A 22,738-nucleotide genomic window follows, 5' to 3' on the forward strand; every position below is an offset into this window, starting at 1 on the left:
ATATGACAGTACTCCCCTCTAGGAGCAGGGTCAGGTATCAGCCTCAGACTAACACCCAGGGGCCTGCGCTGTGGAGCGGAAGATCTTGCATTCAAATCCTCCAGTTACTCATGCAGGAAAAAACCAGAATAATCTCATTACTCAAGGCTGTCTGCACAAGGGGGCAGAGCTAAGGTCACAGGGGAAACCTTAATTCTGGTGTTTGCTAACCCACAGGGTGTAAAAACGACCCTCTCTAAGGTGGCACTTTTGAGAGGTCTGGGCGCCTCCGGGTCTTGCTAAGGAGCCTTCAAGTTACAGGTCACCTCCTGCATGGACTGACGCTGGACTGGGCATGACAAGCAGTCCCCAGCGCCTGTGGCTGGGGAGGGCCCCTCAGCGAGCTGAGGCTGGTGGGCCCGAGTGGGAAGCTGAGTGGTAGGCGCCCCCGAGACACAACGCCGCCCACCCCGTGGATGTTACGGGAGCGGGGTGCCGGCTGCCTGGACATGGCCTCAGCCACAGAGGGTGAAGGCCGTAACAGGCGGGCTGTGTGCGGGTGGGACAAAGCTCAGGGGCTGGAGAATCGCAAGCGGCACCAGGCGCGTTGGGCCGGCCCCTCTCCTGCCGTCTGGCTGGCAGGGCATGCCCGGCTCTGACTGGGTTTCCTAGGCAGCGTTGCCAAGGAAACCGGGCAGAGACCGCCCCAAGCCGAGAGGCAACGCGACCCCCAGGCTCGTGACAAAGCCCCCGCTCGTCACACCTGCGGGCCCGGGGCGGACGCCGCGTTGCGGGCTCTGGCGCCGCCGTTAGACTGGCGGGCGGAGCGCGCGCGGGGAGCAGAGCCCTCGCCTGCGCAGCACGTGGCAGCGCCCGTCCCCCCGAGAACCCGGATGTGAGATCATCCCTGCACGCAGCGTGACCCCCTCCCTGCCCGGAAGTGAGGCGGCTGGGGCTGTACGGGAGCCGGGAGGTGTCGGGCAGGGGTGGGTTGGGGCGGGGGGTCTGGGCTTCGTCCCCGGCGCTCGTAGCAAGGAAGGTTGTGAGGGGGCGGAAATGTGGCTCCGTGACCGCCCTGCCTCGCCGCTCCCCCCTCCCACCGGGCACCAGTGACCGCCCGCCAGCATGAGACCCGCCGCCGAGCCGCTTAGCCCGCGCCGCGCTCCGGTAAGTTCCCGAGCCCCAGGGATCCTCAGTCTGCACCCGGGAGGTGGGGGGGGGGTCTCCGCCCTTGGCCTTTGCTAGCAGCCCGGGCTCTGTCGCCCGCGCCCCCCCCCTCCCCCCCGCGCTCGGGCCGCCGGGGCACACGGGCTCCGCAGGCAGTAGGGAGGCCCCGCGTCCCGGGCCAGTGGCTCTCCGCGCCCCTCCGCCGGGGCGTGCCCGGGACTGCCGGGGGCAGGTCTACGCACCGCCCCCTCCCGGAGACCGCAGCCTTCCTCCCCGTGACAGCGCTCCTGCGGCAGCGAGCTCTGACTGTCCCCGTCCCGCCCCCAGGCCCCAGCGGAGGGGCCGCGATCTCGGCCCTTCTCTCATAGCGAGGCCTGGCACGCTGGACCCCAGAGGGGTAGGGGTGCCAGGCAGGGGAGTGAGGCCTTGCCCCCAGTCCTGCACACTGGCTGGGACTCCACTCCCCTTCCCCTAGCAGCTGCTCCCCAGGATGGGGGGATTGTGCAAGGAAAGCGTGTGGAGTTCAGCTTATCTGGGGGGGTGATGCAGGGTAGAGTCATAGAGAAGGGTCAGTGTCCCCCCGTTCCCCTACTTTTTCCATTACTTACACGTCCCCCAAGGAAAGCACGGGGGAGAGGGTCTTCTGGCTTTTCCTCAGATACCTCTTACATTTCTTTCTGCTTGTAATCTATCACATACCCAACCCTTTTCTCCTCTTATCTAGGGGTCTGAATAGGCAATGAAAACTGTGGACTCCTTGTTTCAAATGTGGAGCTTCTGTTCACATTGGGGTAGTAGCTTGGAAACAGGGCAGGAAGGTTCCTTGGTTCCTTTTGCTGAGCTCTTGATACTTGTGCACCTGAGTGCTGCAGCAGCTATTTGGTGAATGAGTTCTATTCTAACAGATGAGTTAATTTTGGGAATTTTTTTAATGAATAGTGACTGTAGAAAGCACTGGTCTGCGTCCTTCCTTACCCCCAAAACAAGTTGTATCAACCTGATCATTAACCTAGGAGGTAGAGCGCTGGGGGGGGGGGGGGGGGGAGGGCGGCTGAGAAAATTCCTCAGACATTCTTGTCAACTGTGGAAATGGCCCACCTTGACTATCGCTACATAAGGTTTTCTCTGCCAGCCCTCACCTCACCCCCACCACACACATACACACTGGTATTAGCTCATCTTAAGTGATCACTCTCCTTACAGTGTGTATGGTAACACCCATTGTTTCATTTTCTCTGTGTATATAAATCTCCCCACTGTATTTTCCACTGAATGCATCCGATGAAGTGAGCTGTAGCTCACGAAAGCTTATGCTCAAATAAATTGGATAGTCTCTAAGGTGTCACAACTACTCCTTTTCTTTTTACGAATACAGAGTAACACAGCTGCTACTCTGAAACATGATAGCTTAGTTTACTTTTAAAGTGCAGTTTTGCTCTGTAAGAGTATTTATATTTTTATTCCTATTAATGCCTAGCTCTTATATGGTGGTGTTCATCCATACGTATCCAAGGGTTAATTTAAAAAAAATCATTTGTCTGATGTTTGAGGGTCAGTGGCTTTCAAATTAAATGTGTTTACATGAAACAAAAGATGGAGTTTCTAGCTGTCAGCCATGCAAAGTCAATGTGGGATCTGATATCTAAGCTGGTTCTTTCCTACTCTTTATAACACTTCTGCAGAATAAATTATGCAGTCAGTGTTTCATGTGGTTTGAACAGTACAAAGGAATTCTTCTGGTGCTGGAATTGAAGTTGAGGTATCATGTGGGATAACATGGGGCTTTTTTAGTTAAAGTTTTCAGACAAAACCATCTATTTCTAAAGGCTTTTCTGAGATTGATTTGTTCCTATTTTCATAATTCTGGAAAGCAATCTGTTTTACTTAACTGTTCTGAAGGAATAAAACAGGGTGAGCATGTTAAGGGGGCACAGGAAATTTAGAAATCACACAGATGCCTGAAATTTACTTAATGTTCTTACAGCTAACTCCTAGGAGTCCTATACCTGAGAGTAGGGAAATACATTTTTTCTCTAATTCTTGATTTGTTCTTTGCATTTAACAGCGTGTTTGTATGACTGTTTCTGCTGCATAGTCATTTTTCTCTTTGTGTGGATCTTTCAGACAGCCATAGGGGAAAGAGAAACATTTTAAAATAATATTTGTAAAACCACAAAACACTGCAGGGACAAGTATAGTATCTGAAACTACTTCTGACTCAGTCCTTTGAAACTGACTAGATCTCAAGTTGACATATTTTTAAAATATCCAGAAATATTCTTCTTTGGTCTTCGTGCCACACTGAATAGCCATTAAACAGACTTCTACCAGATTTTAATTTCAACAACAAATAATTGATTTCAGAGTATGTAACTTGTTGAATTTTTAGTTACATAATCAAGGCCTTATTTAACTTGTGATATTGCAGAAATTGTAGATTCTGCAATATTAGGCTTCCACTGCAGTTATGATGGTGGGAGACCCGGGGCACCCCGCTCTCAGCCGTGGGCTGCCAACAGCGGGAGCCCCCACTCTCAGCCCCAGGTGGCCGACAGTGGAAAAGTGCAGAAAAGTAATAATGGACTTTATTACCGCAAATAATAAGGTTCATTATTACTTTTCCACAATTTTCCATCTCTTGTCTACAACTCAGCTGCAATTTTTTGATAATCATCCTGCAATTCAAGTAGGGCCATATGCATGATTATCCATGAAGACCATGGTCAATTAAACCTGTCGGTAGCTATCCATAAATTTATATGCCAGCAAAAAAAAAAAAGAAGAAACAATGGCAAAAATCTCCTGATTATTAAAAATAGGAAAAGCTTGTCTGTCTTTTAAAAGTCAATACATACTGATTACAGTTCTTAGAGGGATATCAGCTTGAAGGCTAGTTATTTTCAGAAAATTCAATAAAAGTAATTTCAGTTAAGTAAATCCCTTTGCTAATTTTTGTGGTTTTATGAGTATCTGAACTTTCTGAGCTGCAAATAAAAGAAACTGACTTATGCAGGGAGAATAGTTAAACCAGTTACTGTCAAATGCACAAAGTAAATGTTTTAAAAAATATTTTTTCAAATATGTTTTGTTTATTGAAATAATAGGCGTTGGATTCAGTTTTGAGTAACGTTTAAGTTGATGATTTCTCTTTCTACTGACTCTTGCTTGTTTTTGTTTTGTTTTGTTTTTTGTCTCCTGTTTGAGCTACAAGCTTTTTTAAAACCTCAGCCTTTTTGTATTGTACTTCACTTTTCTTTTTACATCCTGCACCCTTGCAGAACTTCGTATTCTGAAACTGTTTCTTACCATAGTGAGTTCTAGCTGCTCAGATGCTATGGTGATGGGCTCTATATAATAACACGAGTTACAAGTACCAAGATTCCTCATCATTTTCCCATTCTGTTTTTTTCCACTGTACTGGTCAGAAGTAGATTTGGGATGGCTTTTCCTCTAGTAGCATTCTCTGACTGGATCATGCTATTGAGAAGCATTCATGTGTTTTTGGAAAAGGAAATTCTTAGGCAAAACTTCAATAACGTTAAGATTTTCTGCCAGAATAAGGCATTCTAACTGAGGCCATTAGATGTTAAACTAAGGTAACTGATTGCAAGCAATGTCAGACTAAGTATTGCTTTTGTAAAATACCCTGATTTTGTGGAGTATTTTTAAGAATCAATGTCTTTTTTTTAAGCCATCCTTCTTTGCTTTCTGGGTATCTTCTTAACTTATTTAAAATTTTATATATGCAGCTAAATATAAATGTATTTATTCATATGTATATAAATTACTTGGGAATTTTACCCAACACCCATGACCCAAGTCTAATCGCCAATCAAAACGTATGGAGCCCGGAGCCACGCCCTCTGCTGCTGCTTGAGTCCCTCCCTCACCACATGGGCAGAAGACCCTGGTAGAGGCCTGTGTGGGACTATGACTACACTGAACACTTTACAACAGTGCAGCTGTGCCACTGTAGCTGCACCGTTGTAAGGTGCACAGTGAAGCTGCTCTTTATTGATGGGAGCTCTCCCAGTGACAAAATAAAATCACCTCCAACGAGGGGCGGTAGCTTTGTCAGCGGGAGCACAGCTCCCGCTGATGAAGCTGTCCACACCAGCACTTTCCATCGTTAAAACTTTTGTCGTTCAGGGGTGTGTTTTTTCACACCACCGAGCGATAAGTTTTAACAATGGAAGTGCCATTGTAGACACAGCCTATTTTTTAAAATCCTGCTTCTGTCCTGCAATATCCACTCCCGCATTGTTTCTTGCAAGTTTATCCCATTCCCACCTGCAAAAACCTTAGATCCCGCAAATCCCACATGCTACAAAAAAAATAAAGTCAGTTAATATATAAAAGGAATTCAGGCACATTTTTTACTAGTAAAAGAATAAAACAAATCTTGCTTAAACCATGTAAAAATACTAACTCCTGTTATAATTTCACATCTCTTTCTATCCCTTGGTTAAATTTAAGTATTGAAACCTTTATTTTAAAAAAAACAAACAAACTTGCTTTACATTGCTGAAATTCTATTTATGACAAACTGATGAGAGATTTAGTGTTTTTCTGCGAATTTCTGCCCTCTGGTGAGTTTTTGTTTTTTTGCCCACCCAATACCATCCACAGCAAAGTACATTTTACCTGCTCCTGTGATTATGGCAGTGGATCTGGCTGGACCTGCAGGATTCCAGTGTTGCTGCAGGGCTCTAGACCCTGGCTTTCCACTGGCTGAACTCTGCATCCTGCTATTCCTGCCCAGCCCCACATACACCAATCAATTATGTTGCCCTTCCACACACACTATCAATTACTGATGTTGTGTCAACAATAAATTGATGGATTTACCCCCTCCCCTCAAATTAATTTATTCAGATTGCATTCAAATTAAGAGTCTTCTGCTGGTGTGGCACTAGTGGGGGTCGCTCCTACACCAGACCCCATTCTACCCAAAACTGAGCATCAGCTTGGAGGACTGCCAGACTAGCAGGTGTCTAACACCCCATTTTAAAGATGTTATGCATCTTGGACTGTACGGTCTTTGAGGCAAGAACTGTCTTTGTTATATGTTTGTACAGCATCTAGCACAGTGGAATCCTAGTGCATGATGGGAGCTTCTAAGTAAGTGCTTGACTTACTGATTTATACCTCTTTATTCCACTCGGAACTTACGGCCTTCACTACTGCTTTTCGTGATCTCTTGGTGCAGTCCTAGCTTCTCCTCGTGTAATCTTAATGATGTTCAGTTCTACTTCTGTTGTGCATTTCCAAGTTGTGCTTGGTCTGTCTTGTTGCCTCTTGCCCTGGGAATTCTAGTCCAGTGCCTGTCTTATTATATTGTTTGGTTCCTTCCTCCATGTTTGCCCTAGCTATCTCAATTTCTGTTCCATAATTTTCTGTCTTCAACTGTCTGATATTATGGATTGTGTAAGGCAGCCGCTTATAAAAATTGGGAGTTTAGATCATAGCATCTTGATGAGCCTCCAAGTTTCATTGTCCTGTAGTAAAACAGATTTTTACAATGGTATTAAATATTCAACTTCAGTTTGGAGGACAAGATTTCTGTTTCTCCAGATTGGCTTTAGGGTTACAAAGGCATGTTTGGCTTTTCCTATTCTAGCTCTAATATCTTTCTGTTCCACATGTTTCGTTTACAGTGCTGCCAAGACGTGATGTCAGACCTGTTGTGCTAATTGAACCTACAAATTTACCCTAATTGTGAGCTCAGCTGTGAAAAGTGAAAGTTCATAAAGTGGACAGGGATGGTGTCCCTAGCCCTCTTTGCCAGAAGCTGGTAATGGGCAACACAGGATGGATCGCTTGATGATTACCTGTTCTGTTCATTCCCTCTGGGGTACCTGGCATTGGCCACTGTCGGAAGACAGGATACTGGGCTAGATGGACCTTTGGTCTGACCCAGTATGGCTGTTCTTGTGTTCTAATAACCTATGATAAATGTTGAAAGGAAAAGGTGAAAAAGGGGGGAGACAGACTGAATTAGTACAAGTGAAAAGGTTTACTGATATAATTCAAGGACTGTGTTAAGAATAATGGCTGGTAAACAAGAAAAGTGGGGACTGGAAATCCATAAACCAAAATTGGTATGTTGGAAATTAGGCCCAATTGGTAGCTGAAATAATTAAGAATGTTCCACCCATCGCTCACTTTTGAGATCCTTAAGAGGGGAATTTTTGGGGACAGATGTGAATTCTGGCTGACTGAAAAACAAGAGAAGGGGAAGGAGCAAGCTTCACCATCGTGACTGCCACCCCGGGCCTTCTTTGGTCAGGACATCTTTCAGAACTAGAACAATCTGGGCCAGAGCGAGGGACCTCAATGACATCTCCACTGGCTCTGGCTAAATCCCAGGATGTGAGACTTTGTCACAAACCTCCCTGCCCACTGTGTGTTCTTTTTCTTTCCCACCTTATTTCTTTTTTCCTATTCTTTTGCCTTCTGTTTGATAAGAATCTGGCTCAATTGGCCGAGACTATATTTTGCAACACTGCAGTAAGCCTGTGACCAAAGAGACAGCTAAAGGCAATGCCCTGAACAGCCAGATATTGGTGCAAGTTTGCCTGCTTTGGGAGTGGCTGATAAGACTATGTGCTCTGCTTGTATTTTTTCAGTCAACAAAGTTGCAAGTGAGAGTCAACACTAGAGACGGAAGCTGCATTTTCCATCTCTGTTGTTCTTTTCTTTCCCCTGTTGTGTGTTTGTCTTGTTTTGCCTTCTAGGAAACAGGATCAGACTTGAGCAGCAGCAGCAAAAATGTCCACTTCAGCCCATCTCCCCTAACTTCTTTTTGGGGAAAAGAAAAGGACAGTTATTACCATCTTTAATACCATCTAAGACAGGGGTCCCCAACGTGGTGCCCGCGGGTGCCATGGCATTTTTGTGCACCCGCAGGACACCCCGGTGCCGAAATGCTGCCGAGAAGTGTTGCTGTTTCTTGGCGGCATTTCAGCAGTAACGCTTATTGCCGTTGCCGCTTCTCGGCAGCGGGGTGTCTGGGGCCCTCCACAGTCTTCTGGGAATAGCAATATGCTATTTCCACAAGAAAGGTTGGGGACCACTGATCTAAGAGACTGACAGACCAGAGGGGTTTCTTTTTAAAAACTCGCTCCAGCTAAAGAGAAAATGAAAACCTTATTTAATATTTTTCGTTTCAAATGCTTTAACTGTTTTCCTTTATCTGTATCTTTAATAAAAGGTTAAAAAAATAATAGTGTGGTTTCTATGGTTCTAAGTAGATTGATGTCTCTATTACCAAACCCTGAACCCTGTTTAAAACTACGGTTTCAGGGTCATGCTCACACTTTTGACTCTTTGGGCCCATAGTCTCTCAGAATTAATATAACAGACCTCATCTATGTCAATTCCAGTAAGTGCCATTGGTGATTTTTGTTGTGTTGATTCTCATCATTTTTGTTTTCTTGGTGTTGATTCAGCCCTATTAGTTGTGCATAAGCCTGGAGATCGTTTGTTTTAGCTTGCCTGTCTCAGTGGGTATGGGACATCACATTGATGTCATCTGCAAAGACGAAGTCTTCTGGCTTCTCTGTGAAAGTCCATTGTATCTGTCTCGGTTGTTCTGTGGTTTTCTCAGTACCCCATCCGTTACTAATAGATGAAGGTCTTGAATTAGGTGACATAAGACATCCTTGTCTGACTCTGGTGGTTACTTCTAATGGCTTCGTCGATTTGCTGTTATGTATTACTTGACGTGTCATATTTTTCATAGAAGCTCTGAATGATCAGTGTCATTTTTGGAGGAATTCCATAGTGGCATAGTTACTTCCATAAGGTATGTCTAGCCACTGTGTGAAAGGCTTTTTGGAAATCTATGAAATTCATAGAGTGCGACTGATATTTGATCATCAACGGTTCTGAGATATGTAGGATTACTATTTGAGCTATGCATGATTTCTCCTGTTCAGCCCTGCCTGTTGTTGTCATAGCCTTGAATCTACAGCTTTCTTTGTTCTGTCTAGAATGATGCATGTAAATATTTTAATTGGGATGGACAGCAGTTGAATGCCTCTCCAGTTTTTACACTGACTGAGGTCCTTTTCTTTGGCAGCTTCACTGTATGACCATTGTTCCACTTGTTTCCTATTTTTTTCTTTTCCCCATATCTTTATAAGAGGCCTTTCAAAGTATCTTCTGCCTTCTTTGAGTCCTCCTTAAGCACTGCTGCAATAAAAATAATTAATCCCACCCAACGAATGATTCTGTGGCAAGTTCTTTTTGTTGGATCCTTTCACTGCCACCCCAGGAGACTCCTCTGCATGTTGGAGTGACAGAAACCTCTCTCGTCTCCTTTCCCCCTGTCCTATCCCACATATCCCATTGCTAAGTTGTCTGGGTTTCCCAGAATACTTTGTTTTCACAACAGTCCGTTTAAGGCACCTTACTTCCTGTGCAGTGGCTGTCCCCTTCAGCAGAGGCAGTGACACCACACTGCCGCAGCTAGTTGTGTACACATTGGGGCAGACATCACTGCTTTAATTTCCATTGATCCATGTTTGGAAGGTAATGTTTGCACCATAAAGGCTGGAAATATTTTTTAAATGAAAGCCTCAATTTGGTAGAAATTTTTCTTCATCCTGAGAAGATGACTACTCACTGTAGCTTAGTAGATTTTTTTAGTACTGTGCTTGCATGTGCATATAAGCAGAGTGTGAAGCTGTGCGTATATAATGCAGAAATGTCTGTTTTAGGGACAAGGTGGGTTAGGTAACATCTTTTTTTGGACTCACTTTTGTTGGTGAGAGAGACAAGCTTTTCAAGCTCTTCAGGCTCTCTCTGTAAGCTTGAAGGCTTGTCTCTGTCACCAACAGAAGTTGGTCCAATAAAAGATATTACCTCACCCACCTTGTCTCTCAAATATCCTGGGACTGACCCAGCTACAATAACACTGCACACAAAAATGGAAGATGATATTTTTAGGGGTCATTTTCAGTTATTTGTAACTTTGGCAATTTTTTTAACTGCAGTTTTATGCTCAGTTTGGGAGCAAACTTTTAAAATTTTTTTAACTTGGTTTGCCTATTTTTGAGAACATTTGACAGAGCAAAAGACCCTATGTTCAGTGACCTGGTAAAAGTCTCTTAAAAATGTACAAGATATAATGTATGTAAATTATTTTATGTAATCTGTTAACTGACTGCCAGTGTTCTTTGGATTTGTGTAGGCATGTGTCTCTTAGGAAACTTAGTAGCTAGTGTAATGCATTTCTCTTTGCTGATTCAGAAACTCATTGCTACTACAGGTTATAGAAAGATTGACTCTACGAGATTAGTGAATCTAGTTACTTATCTACATCACTGTACTGGCTTGTTTCTCTCAAAAAGTGACTTACACTTTCCTGTCAAAATGAACAGCTACCTTTCTGTATTTCTGTAAAAATACTTTGTTGCAGAAGTGGCCAAAGTAAAGTGGTGTAAAGCATGTTAACTAGATGCACAGTTTGATAATTTGACCTTTATTTTAATTTATCAATACTACTTCCTTTCCTGTGCTGTTTTTCCAGAGGCTGAGGCAAGGCTGTGTTGATTTCAAGTGTACTCTACACAAATTGAATTCCGGTTACCTGGACAGAAGGATTGCCAAACTGAGTTGCCTCAGATACATTGGGGGTAATCAGTGTGTTCTTCCCTGTTTTTGGTGTTGGAGTGGATAGTTCTAGGGAATGTAAATTGTGAGCTCGTGAAGGGTTAGAACATGTTAAACTTTTTTAAAAAGCATCCTTTTTAACAGACATTGTCAATGAGCTAATTATGTTTTGTTAAAACCAAGCCAGGAGTTTTGAGTGTTTCTGCTCTTTGTCTACACTAGAGCACTCAATTAATTGTGCTTCAGTTAATAGCATCATATATACCAAAATATCAACAACTGAGTGTTTCCACCATCAACTGGTGTAACATTTGTCTTTGCGTCCATCCTTGGGTTGCCCTACACCAATGTGAGGTGTGGGTTGTCATCTGGTATACAATTTAACCCAACGTTTTTACAGAGGTAAACTCTCAGCTCAATTGACTATGCAACATGCTGACACAACTAGGGCTCTGTCAATTCTGACAGATCAGATTGCTGCCTCAGTTGGCAAACCTCTACACAACAAAAAAATTCCCTGCAACAGCGAGACTCCAAGCCTGGGTCAACTGATTCAGGCTAACGCTATGGGGCTAAAAATAGAAGTACAGGTGTTCCTGCTGATGCTTGAGCCTGAGCTCTGAGACCCGTCCTCCTCTCTAGGTTTCACAGCCCAGGCTCCAGCCTGAGCAGGAAGTCTACACTGCTATTTTTAGCTCTGTAGCACAAGCCTGCATCAGTTGACCCAGGCTCTAAGACTCATTGCCACATTTGTTTTTTCTAGTGTAGATGTACCCATAGTTTACAGGCTGAGAATCCGCTCTCTGAACTACTGACACCATATCCCCTTCCCTCTCTCCTTTTCTGCAGAGGATCTCTGCCTGAGACTGCACTGTTTACCTCTTGGTCATGCCCTCTCACGTATGTCTTCTTTCCAGAGTTAGGGTTTCAGCTGGTAAACCACCATTAGCTGAAGATTTACAGCGTTGGGGCACGGGAGGAGGGGAATCATGGCTAGGGAACATTTCTGGGATAATGAGGGGGACTGAAGGGCCAGGCAAGGCAGAGAAATTGTCACTCTGTACATGGACAGCTGTCAGGGCAGACAGATTGTTCATTTGATGTTGACAGTACACCAGTTGTTCCTTTTGTATTGAGATAAAGCCGAGGACCCCGTTGTGCTAGGCACTGTGCAAATATAAAATAAAATGACTGTTTCTGTCCCGAAAAGTTTAAAGGCTGTGTTCCAGTGTGGCTGCAGCTTAATCATTTAGTTTCTTAACTTTGAATGGACTAGTCATTGAACTGAAATAGTTGAGTAAACTGAAATGGAAGAAAATATTCTCTGTGCCTGCAGAAAAGGCTAATGGTATCTAAAACAGATTTAGCACTTCAACAAACTCTGGTTCCAGGTACTTAGCCACTGCCTGCCAGCAGCTCAGGGGTTTGACTTCTTCCTTTAAAACTTGACATCAAATATGTATTACTTCATTTTTTTGGATTAGTCCATTTCTATTTTAATTTTCAATAAGTTTAAATTAAATACAGGCTGATTTTTTTTAAACTTAAACTGATTTAAATTTTTTTAAAAATCTGATTTTTCTTTCTTTTTTAAAAAAACCTGTTTTTATCCACCCTGTTCAGAAGTTATATTTAAGTTTACAATCCATTTTTGTATGCCTTTAAAGATTTTTATAAGGTCACACAGTTTTGTTTTGTGTTTTTTTAAAAAACAAACAAATTCTTGCGAAAAAATCTGGAGTTGGCTTGCTTGACCATTAATTGTAACCTGAAGCAATCATTTACTGTTTTCACTGTAGAAAAGTGTATATCGCTACAAAATAAAATTGCAAATGATTTGTTTGAATCTGTCTGTACAATTTAAGAACTCTGTTAGATTTTGAACTCTGCATATATCTTTACCAAGTTGCAAACTCCACTTTGAAGGTGCATGCAGCCCATTGTCTTTACTGTTGTCCTTTTACCTCCATGTTGGACTGAAATTCCAACAGGAGTACTGGCAAAGGTGTAACAGTAGAGGATTGATAAACCTTGATGGTGTCCTATTCAAACAGGAAGCACTCTGGAAAAAAGGCTGACCCCTTCCTTTCACAGAGGAACTGTTTTCTGGGGAGAGGTCACCTAGCAATTAAATCACCTGGGGGTCACCTATTATGGCTGACCAGGGAGTCACCTGACAGAGGAGACTGACTAGAAGGTTATAAAGAGGCTGCTCTGTTTGTTTTCTCTTTGGCTATTTTTTTTACTGTCTTAAGATGAGGAAACATGTTGCAGGAGCCGAGTGAGTCGAGGGTGAAGGGGAGATGTGCTTTTATCTATGTGAGCATATGGTCCCGCAAGCACTTCTAAGGGAAGGATGAGCTAGAGAGGGAAAATGTACATAAGAGTTGGGTTTTTTCCCTTGTATTCTCTGTGATTCTCATTATTAAAGGGCAATGCTATATTTGAATCCTGTGCAAACTCTGTTCGTTCTATACCTACTATGTGCCCTTTGAAGAGATAAAACCAGAACGCTCACATTTGGATGGAATTCTAAGAAAGGGACTATTTAAATTATGAGGGGAGTCTGAGGAGCCCGTAATGGTTCCATGGGCTAGGCATGTGGGCGGTGTGGTAACCATTCTCACGAGGGAGTATTAGATGAAGGGTTTCACTCTGACAGTGCATCTATGACTCAAGAACTAAGACAGTGCCTGAGCCTGGGTTCTGTGCAGACTTTGAAGGCTTACACACCCATGAAAGCAGAGGCTGGGATTCCTTTCAGTCTGGTGGGCTGCCAGCAAGAGAAGCCCAACTAGGGCTGTGACATATTTGGCATATAGTTATAACTGAAGTAGAATGGACAGAATTCCGTTTATAGAACTTATTCTGTAGGAAGATGGATATATATCTCAGAGGTGGTTCTCCTATCTGTCTGAATGCATACATTTAACAAAACTTTTTTTCTTTCTGATTTTTGATAAGAAAGTAGTAGTAGTGGAAAGGGGCAGTATTTATAGTAATCAAACTTGTGGATGATTCATAGCTGGGAGAGACTGCAAATGCTGTGGAGGTTAGAATTTAAAAACTCTTTGAATAATACATTGGAGAAATCGCTGAAATGAAAAAAAAAGTCAATAAAGACATTTGAAGAATCAGTCAAAGCATTGGACGCTCTAAATGGCTACTAATTTCATGGACAATTACACTGCATTCTTACTAAAGACACCCCTTGCTCCTGGGGGCTGTAACTAATTGAGATGAGTTCTCTCTGTAAGAACTGCATGAATATAAGAGGTGGGAGGAAAACTACATTAGTAACACTACAGAAGAGGGTGAGTAAAGTTGATGAGTTAGCAGTATAGCTTTACAAAGAGCCAAATGTTATGTCGGGCTATGTTAATAGGATTATCATGTGACTTAAGCAAGGTAACTTGTATTCTTGCTCAGTAGTGGCTTGTCCTCAGTTTGGGTACTACATTCAATTTGGGTACTACATTCAATTCAATTAAAAATCTTTTTATTAAAGCAAAGTTACAATAAAATATTAACATACATCATACAATCCATATTTATTCAGGATCAGGTTAATATTCAAATAACCTGTCTAAAGATTAATAAGAAATTGAAGCAAACCACATAGCAAAAATTGCAGCAAGAAACAACCCCCCAAAATAATGAGTCACTCACTGCAGTTAATTGAATTTTGTGAGGGAAGTTATTTCAAATAGCTGCATCATCAAATATACTTTTATCAGATACCTGATAACTGTAGTTTGGATTTATCTATAAGTGTTTAGAATAATATACTGTAATACAGCAGTTTTAAACTGTGGTCTGCAGAGAGCCGGCTGGTCACATGATGTTGGCTCTCCTCTTGGTTTCCAACTACTAAATTACGTTAAACACTTCCCTATATTTTTTTATTAAAGCAATTTGCTGTAGTTGCCACAGGGATAGTACATGATCCACAGTGGGCGGGGTGGTGTTCCGTGAGACATTCTAGGAGTCGTCCACGCTGTGTTTCTTTGTCCATGCTATAGACATTCTTCTTTGCAGTTAAAGCTTGCAGATTCATTATGATGGGTCTTACCCCAGCATGCAAAACCTTGGAGGCAGAACCAGACCTATCAATCAAGGCAATAGTCACTCCTATGAAGACCCAGCCAGATCATTCTGCCTCCAACATTTGCAGGGAGGCTTTACCAGACCTCCTGCTCAGAGCAATAAGAAAATAGGGCAAAACAACCAAAAAGGGATCCTTTTTATTTTTCATCTGTGAGGGCTTCTTTGGTAAGGACATCTCTCAGGCGACCAGAGATATAAAGAAGCTGGCAGAACAGAGCACAAAAATGTCTGGCCTAACTGGATACAACTTGGTGTGGATCAGCTATGCTACACCTGCTGTGCTAACCAGAGCCTCAAACCATCCATTGACTATACCACCACTGCTTTCTCACTCTTCTCCAAACAGCCAGCTTTGGAGGGATGAGAGGGAGAGCAGTCCACACATGGAAGAACAAGTAGGGAATAAGGGGCCCCATTTCTCATGCCGCTCTTATGTAACTCTACCTTGCTCACTGAGAGATGATATTAAACAAAAGGGCTGTTTCATGTTCCTGCCCTTCCCTTGAGCAGGTGGTTAGGGAACATATGTAAAATTCAAGGCCACTTACGGAGTTATCTCAAGTGTTATCTCAAGTTATCTTTCAAGTGTAACACATACTTCTACAGCACAGCGGCAGATATGGTTCCCCCTTTCAATTCCTTTTTCTCAGGGCATAGAGGCCGTTCTCCCTCTATATTACAAAGAAGGGGTAAAAACCCTATAAAGAAAAGATGCATTCAGTGTTGGAATCCTGAGAGGTTAATTTCTCTCTCTGCCGCCCCCAAAAAATCTGAGAAATTGGGAAAGAAAATCAGAGGCATCAGGGAAGGACACTACAGATTCTGACCGTAGGGGCCACTCCTCCACAGAGGAAGGTTACTAAGGCTTAATATCCCCCCCCCCCCCCAAACAAAAGTAACATAATATAAATCCTTCCACTGTACAGGCTCTAAGAAGGGACAAGAAAGGGCCAAGGGAGCACAAAGAATGTTCTTCATATTCATCTTCCTGTGAGCAAGGACCTCTCTTTTAGATTTGGAGCCAGAGCCTATGGAGGAGGAACCTTAAAAACGATATTTTTTAGGCAGGTTGTTTTGAAACCATTCTCAGGAGTACTTTGCAGACTCTGTGTTCCTCCAGTGGAGCCCTTGGAAAAGGAGTTAGTCCACCCACAAGTAAACTTTTCCTGATTGATGCTCCCAAAAGTCTCATTTAAAATAATGACAATAAAGAAAAAGAAAGTGAAGCTACATCAGCAGCCTTTAGTAGACATGCTGCCTGCATGTCTGGTGCTAGAACCATGTACGCATGGTCAGACTCCTTAGTGACTACTTAGTGCCATTCAAAATCAAAAGATCCTCTGGACTAGCAGATATTTTTTTAAAGCAAGAATTTCATAACAGTGGCTGTTGTGGGAGATGCTCCAACCCCAAAAAGCCTGAGATTTACAGTATGAGTAGCATGTAATACTTGATTCTGTGTGACAACACCAACTCCACCTGGTTAAGACCATGGAAAGCGAATCCATAGGCAATCAGGTACTAGGTACCTCTAAATATCCTGTCAGGTAGGCTCTCTTGTAAGTCTGTAGATAGCACTGTCGTGGAAACCACTTTTAAATTAAGCAAACAAAAAAAATCAAAGGATACCTTGGAGCGCAAAAGGAAATATAGACCCTATTATAGGTCTTGACACACATACCATCCAGATAATTATAGGAAGGCTATTCAACGAGCTGACCAAATATATCACTTGGCATAAGGAAGAAAGGAGATGTTTCCAGAAAGCCCCTTATATCGGGCAAGCATGACTACAGGATGACTCTATGATGTGGTGCTCCCCATGTAGGGATCAAGTAGCAGTGAATCTCAAAGTGTCGGATCAGTACTACATTGGAAAAATGGAAAATTCTACTTACTTGGATAATTCACCACTCCACCCCACCTGACATGGCAAACAGTGGGCAAATAAATTTGTGCACCTGAGCTGGTGTATTTTCATGACAATTTTGCGAAGTTGATTTAACCTAAGTTGAATCTGTGTCCAATCCATAATTAACTTCTCTGCCAAGACAGCCAACAAGAGTACCTCTCAGCCAAATGTGTGGTGATTGACACGGTCATAAATATAAAGGGAAGGGTAGCCACCTTTCTATATACAGTGCTATAAAATCCCTCCTGGCCAGAGGCAAAGTCCTTTTACCTGTAAAGGGTTAAGAAGCTCAGGTAACCTGGCTGGCACCTGACCCAAAATGACCAATGTGGGGATAAGATACTTTCAAATCTGGAGGGGGGGGGGAAAGGCTTTTGCCTGTCTGTGTGATACCTTTGCCAAGAACAGATCAAGGATGCAAGCCCTCCAGCTCCTATAAATTTAGTAAGTAATCTAGCTAGTAAATGTGTTAGGTTTTCTTTGTTTTGCCTTGTGAAATTCGCTGTGCTGGGGAAAATGTGTATTCCTGTTTTTGTGTCTTTTTGTAACTTAAGGTTTTGCCTAGAGGAATTCTCTATGTTTTGAATCTGACTGCCTGTAAGATTACCTTCCATTCTGATCTTAGAGTTGTTCTCATCTTTGTTGTTGTTGTTGTTGTTCTTCTAATAAAGTTCTGATTTTTAAGAATCTGATTGGGTTTTTTGGGTCTTAAAAATCCAAGGCTGGTTTGTGCTCATCTTGTTTATTCTCAAGCCTCCCCAGGAAAGGGGATGTAAGGGCTTTGGGGGATATTTTGGGGAAATAGGAACTCCAAGTGGTCCTTTCCCTGATTGTTGGTTAAATCACTTGGTAGTGGCAGCGTTTACCTAATCCAAGGGCAAAGACTTTGTGCCTTGGGGAAGTTTTAGCTAAGCTGGTAGAAATAAGCTTAGGGGGTCTTTCTTGTGGGTCCCCACATCTGTACCCTAGAGTTCAGAGAGGCAAAGGAACCCTGACAGACACTTATAGACTAGAAAGCTGAGACACATCCCTCAGGTTATATCCTGGATCCAGAAGTCATGTTTTTATACAAAGCAGCAGAGCATGGTAGAATAGTATTCACTGCCAGCAGCACCAGGGATAATGTCAACACAAGTAACACTGCTGACCTACGGCAGTTTTAGCTCAAATAAGGTCAGTTTCTTGGCCAAACAGTGTTAAATCACATTTCATCTTCAAAGCACTTAAGCTTCAACATCAAAACCTGTGAGTTATGATCCCTCTTCCAGATAGGGAAAATGAGACGGAAGTAAGGTTCCCAATACCACAGAACAAGTCTGTGTTAGAGACTAGATTGACATTCAGCGGTTTGTCTTGTACTTGGGTCAGAGATAAGACATGCTAATTTGTTGTGTTATGCTGTTAAACATCTGATGCACTTTAACTCAGTGATCTTTCAGATGGCATAATGTAGTCCCTCTCCCTTCTACTCATGTTTGTATATAAATTTGTAAACATTTCAGATATGGGGGCTACATAAATATGATTTTATCACATTTTGTACAGATTTCTGCAGGAGTAATCACTAACAAGATAACTGTCTGAACTTTATGATCTGATATAATGAGGCGGTGGAACATTCCCTACCTCTCTATGCCTCTCTCCTCATACTGCATCGGAGAAGAAAGGGGCAGGGGCAAAGCTTCACAATATTGGTAAACCACAGCGTTTTGTTTGCAGTGTGATAGACTAGCTAATGTCTGTTTGGTTAATAGTGTTTGGTTCTGCACAGAAACATGTCAGTGTGGTCATTTGCAAAATACCACCCCTAGTGAATGGGATTCATTTTGCTTTTGTAAAATATACTTGTAAATTATGCTTTATGCTGTTTCATTGTCTCTTCCCTTTGAACAACTGCTATACATCTGAACTATGTATATTTTATAATATCCTAAAAAAGGAGATGAGTCCTTTTGTGATCATAATAGAAACAGTATGTTCTTTGCACAACTTAGTCCTCAGGAGAAGTGTAGTAATTCTGTTCCCCGATAAGACCTTAACTCTGAAAAACTCCTTTCTGGTGGGATTGTACCCAGGACAGCCTTTAAAGATAGAAAAGTCCTAAAGGCACTTCTGATCAAAGGATCAACAGGATGCTTAATCTAGGGGTTTAGTACAAGAACTAGGTCCTCAGAGGGAGTTCTTCGCAACGCTACATGAATGAAAAGGTAGGCAGCTATAAGAAATCTTATGCCTCGGTAAGAGGACAATCCTGCACCTGCTTGCTGTCTAGTGAGCTAGAAATGTCCATCGCTTGGGTTTCAGAGTGTTGGGTTTGGGGCCAATGTTGAGACTTTACTGTAAGAACTTTTATCTCCCCACTCCTCGGGGGTGAGGGGGGAAGTTGCCTTACCTTCACCAAATCCATCCATGCTAGTGACAGAACGGTCGCCTACTCTACAGTAGTACGGCTACAGTGCTGTTGAGGGAAGGGGTTTTTCTCTTGATGTAGCTGAGAAATGAAATTTTTCACAGCCCTGAGCGATGGAGCTAGGTGATCTAATTTTTAGGTGTAGTCTAGGCCTTAGGCATTGTACACCAGGCCTCTGGATATGCCCAGTTTTGGGATACTTTCTCAAGGTGTTACCTGCACAAAATTTTCGGTTACCCGCATACTCTAGGGGCACCCACATTTAGCCTTCCATGGGCTCAAGGCTTAACCCTGTAAATTTAAGTACCCATCCTTACTCAATTCCTAGGAGCTCAGGGCGTCCTTTGTAGGACCTTTTATCAGTGAAAGAGCCTTACACAGTAATATCCTTATCCTCTATTTATTAACAATTACCAAGCAAAATACACAAGCTAAGCATACAATGCTATGCTCACCAATCCTGATCATTCAGGCAGACTTTACTGTTAGCCAGGCAAGGTCAGTCTCGTCTGGATTCTGGTTGCTGGATTCACAGTTGTGCAGAGGATTCTTAGCAGCTCTGATCTTAGGCTGTGTCTTAGAGGTGAGTTTGTCGTCTTCTCCTTCTCTCTCTCCCCCCCCCCCCCCCCCGTTTATATAGTGAAACTTGAGTCCTGCTTAGCTATACCTTAACTAATCATTTTACTACAATATTATTAAACAATTCTCTAACCAGTCCTAACCTATTGTAAAACCATTCTTTAACCAATCATACCCCACCACATTCATTCATTTGCAGCTAGCAAAATTAATTGTGTAACAGAAACCATACAGATAAACAATAGAGTAATGGAGACCATAAAGACAAAACAATAAGGAAGTAGGGATTTCACTACCACAACTTTTTGATAAGTGATTGATGGCATTCTGTCTGGCAAGCGAACAAAGTTTTCTTTAACCATCTTAAGATCTGTTTCTTTATCTGGTGATGGTGGATACTATTAGGACAGGATCACCTTCTTAACAGACCGATATTACATTGTTTTTATATTCTCAAGAACATTATGAACAGGAGAAGGCAGTCATGCTTTTGGCAACGGGAGACAGTGCATGATACTAACTACAGCCTATTAATCTCTTCTTCTGATATAAGATCTCAGTACCTTTGCGGGATCCTGGATGCAAATAGGTCCGTTACTGGGGACAGGGTGAGCAATCCAGGGTCTAGCTCTCCACTTGACATCCCAAACTTGACGGGTGGTGCTGGCAGCGAATGCTGTTCCATCATGATCTGCTACTTTTGTGTTTGTATAAACCTGATTTCTGAAACCAGGATGTTACCTCTGAGCGGTTTCTCTCAGTTTCCTAGTATATAAGGGAAAGTCACATTTGGCACTGAGAGGTACTCTTGTTTGCTGTCTCGGCAGAGAAGCTAATTATAGAACGGGCATAGATTGAACCATAGGTTAAATTAGCCTTGCAAAATTGTCGTGAAAGTGTACTAGCCTCTGTACACAAATTTATTTGCCCACTGTTTGCCATATTGATAATGAGGGGAGGAAAAATACATTAACCAAGTAAGTAGAATTTTCCTAGGCTGGCACAAACTATTGGCCACTGAGCTTGAATGGAGATTAAAATATAATTAAAAATGCACAAAACCAGCATTTTAGTTTTATTAAATAGTACTCTTCAAAGTGCTGGATACATAAGAAGAAAAGTTTATCAGAACATGTTTGCATTTAAAACTCAGTAACTTATTAAAGAAAGTACTTAATTAGCAAATTGAACTAGTTGTTTCTGATCATCATTCTTTGAAGATTTTAGAAGTGGTAGACCTCATCCTCTCACATGTTCACACCTAGTTTTATTTATAGTTTGGAAGAGGAAAACAAACTCCTTTTTCAACTCCAATTGGGTTCTTAATTGTGAATGAAGTAGCCATTGAACTGAACTAGTTGAATAAACTGAACTGAAGAAGATTATTCTCTGTGCACTTGCAGAAGACACTACTGCAGTCAGAAGCTGGTTTAGCACTTCAGCAAACTCTGATTCCCATTGCATAGCCAGTGACTTTCTTTAAAAATTGGTACTGAACATGTACTGCTTAATATTTTTTGTATTTCATTTAAATGATTATAATAAGCTTAGACCTTAACATCGGCTGTCAATTTCAAATTTAATTTTAAATTGGTGTATTTTTCTATATTGAATTTAAATAAAACTAATTTTTAATTGAATTTTTATCGATCGTGTTATGAAATAATTGATGCAAGGATAATTCTGAGTTTTGCTAATCGGAATATATGTGAACCAAGAAAGGATACTACCATACTTTTTGCAGCAACTGAGGGAAATTCACTAAGTACAGCATCTAGTTTTGATCACCTCAAAAATAACAAAAATTAGAGAAAGTTCAGGGGACAGCACAAATGATAATTGGAAAATAAGAACTGATAAGATAGGTTAAGATAACTAGGATATTGGATTTCCTGTCTTTATTTGAAATGCATGCATGGTTGGAGGAAAGTGGTAATTTTTCCCTGTCCTCTAGCAATCCCTCACTATAGCTATAGTATAATTTATTTAGAGCTGAGAATTTTTATCTGGCTCCTCCCCACCTTTCATTGTCATTGACTTCAGTGGATAGATGACCTCATTCTCCAATGCATGTTATGGAGCATAAAACTGAGTTATTGTGAGTTTAAACCCCCCAAAATGTAAGTTCATTTGTTTTACTAGTAGCAAAGAGAGACATGGAGAAGATGACATTTTATAAAAGGGGAAACTTACGATCAACCAGTTGTAATGAACTGCATCTCGATTAACAGTTCTGCTGTTTTTGATCTAACTTCATATTAAGGCTAGAAATATACTGGATTAGAAATGGAATATAATTGTTATAGTAAATTCACATGCTTAAAGCTTCTTGTATTAATGGGTATAATACACATTCAGTGTCACTAAAATAATGACTGTAAACTGTTGGTTTGAAAAGGAGGGTAAATGTAGTTGTGGGGTGGTTTTAAAACTCCTGTGTGTATTTCTGATTCCAATGCGAAGAGTCTTTAGATTAATATGCCCCACTCAGTTTCTGGTAACCCTTTTGATTAACTATTCATATGCTTATTGTCCAGAAATGGCAGTTTTCCAAAGGTACAAAAACTTGATGTGAACTTGCTCGCTTTCCCCTATTTGTACTACCCTTGGTGTAGTCAGACTTGAAAAAATCCTATTTCTTGGACAACAGACAGCTAGGATAGGTGACTTAGATGAAGAGTTATATTGCATGTAAGACCAACAAATTGAAGATCAGGCTATTGTACGGTTTTGCTGGATAACCTGGGTCTTGACTAAAGCAGTTTCACTGTTAAAGTGCATAGAAATTTAACAAAACTCATGCTCTGCTGCTTTGATTTTAGAGCAGAAGTGAAAGTGAACCATCTTGTCAATTTCTTGCTGCTTCAGTGGGTGCTCTGATCAGGATCTGGGTCATTGGACACATCTGGGTGTTCAGAGTGGTATGGAGTCTGTAGCTCTAAATCTACCAAAAAAGAAACTACAAT

At 42.1% G+C, this 22,738-nt stretch overlaps 1 protein-coding gene across 3 annotated transcripts in view; it reads left to right on the top strand.

Moving 5' to 3' along the window:
* The first annotated feature begins 949 nt into the window (after positions 1 to 949).
* Positions 950 to 22,738, top strand: part of SPOPL (speckle type BTB/POZ protein like) — a 62,396-nt gene continuing 40,607 nt past the window's right edge. The window contains exon 1 of one of the 3 annotated variants that reach the window (XM_073305374.1): positions 950 to 1,146. The gene's annotated coding sequence lies outside the window, so the exon portion shown is untranslated. Of the gene's footprint in view, positions 1,147 to 18,424; positions 18,478 to 22,738 lie in introns of those variants that run through there. The other 2 variants (XM_073305372.1, XM_073305373.1) reach the window with 2 other exon arrangements.

This window comes from Lepidochelys kempii, chromosome 11 (assembly GCF_965140265.1).
Source record: "Lepidochelys kempii isolate rLepKem1 chromosome 11, rLepKem1.hap2, whole genome shotgun sequence".
NCBI classification, from domain to species: Eukaryota; Metazoa; Chordata; order Testudines; family Cheloniidae; genus Lepidochelys; species Lepidochelys kempii.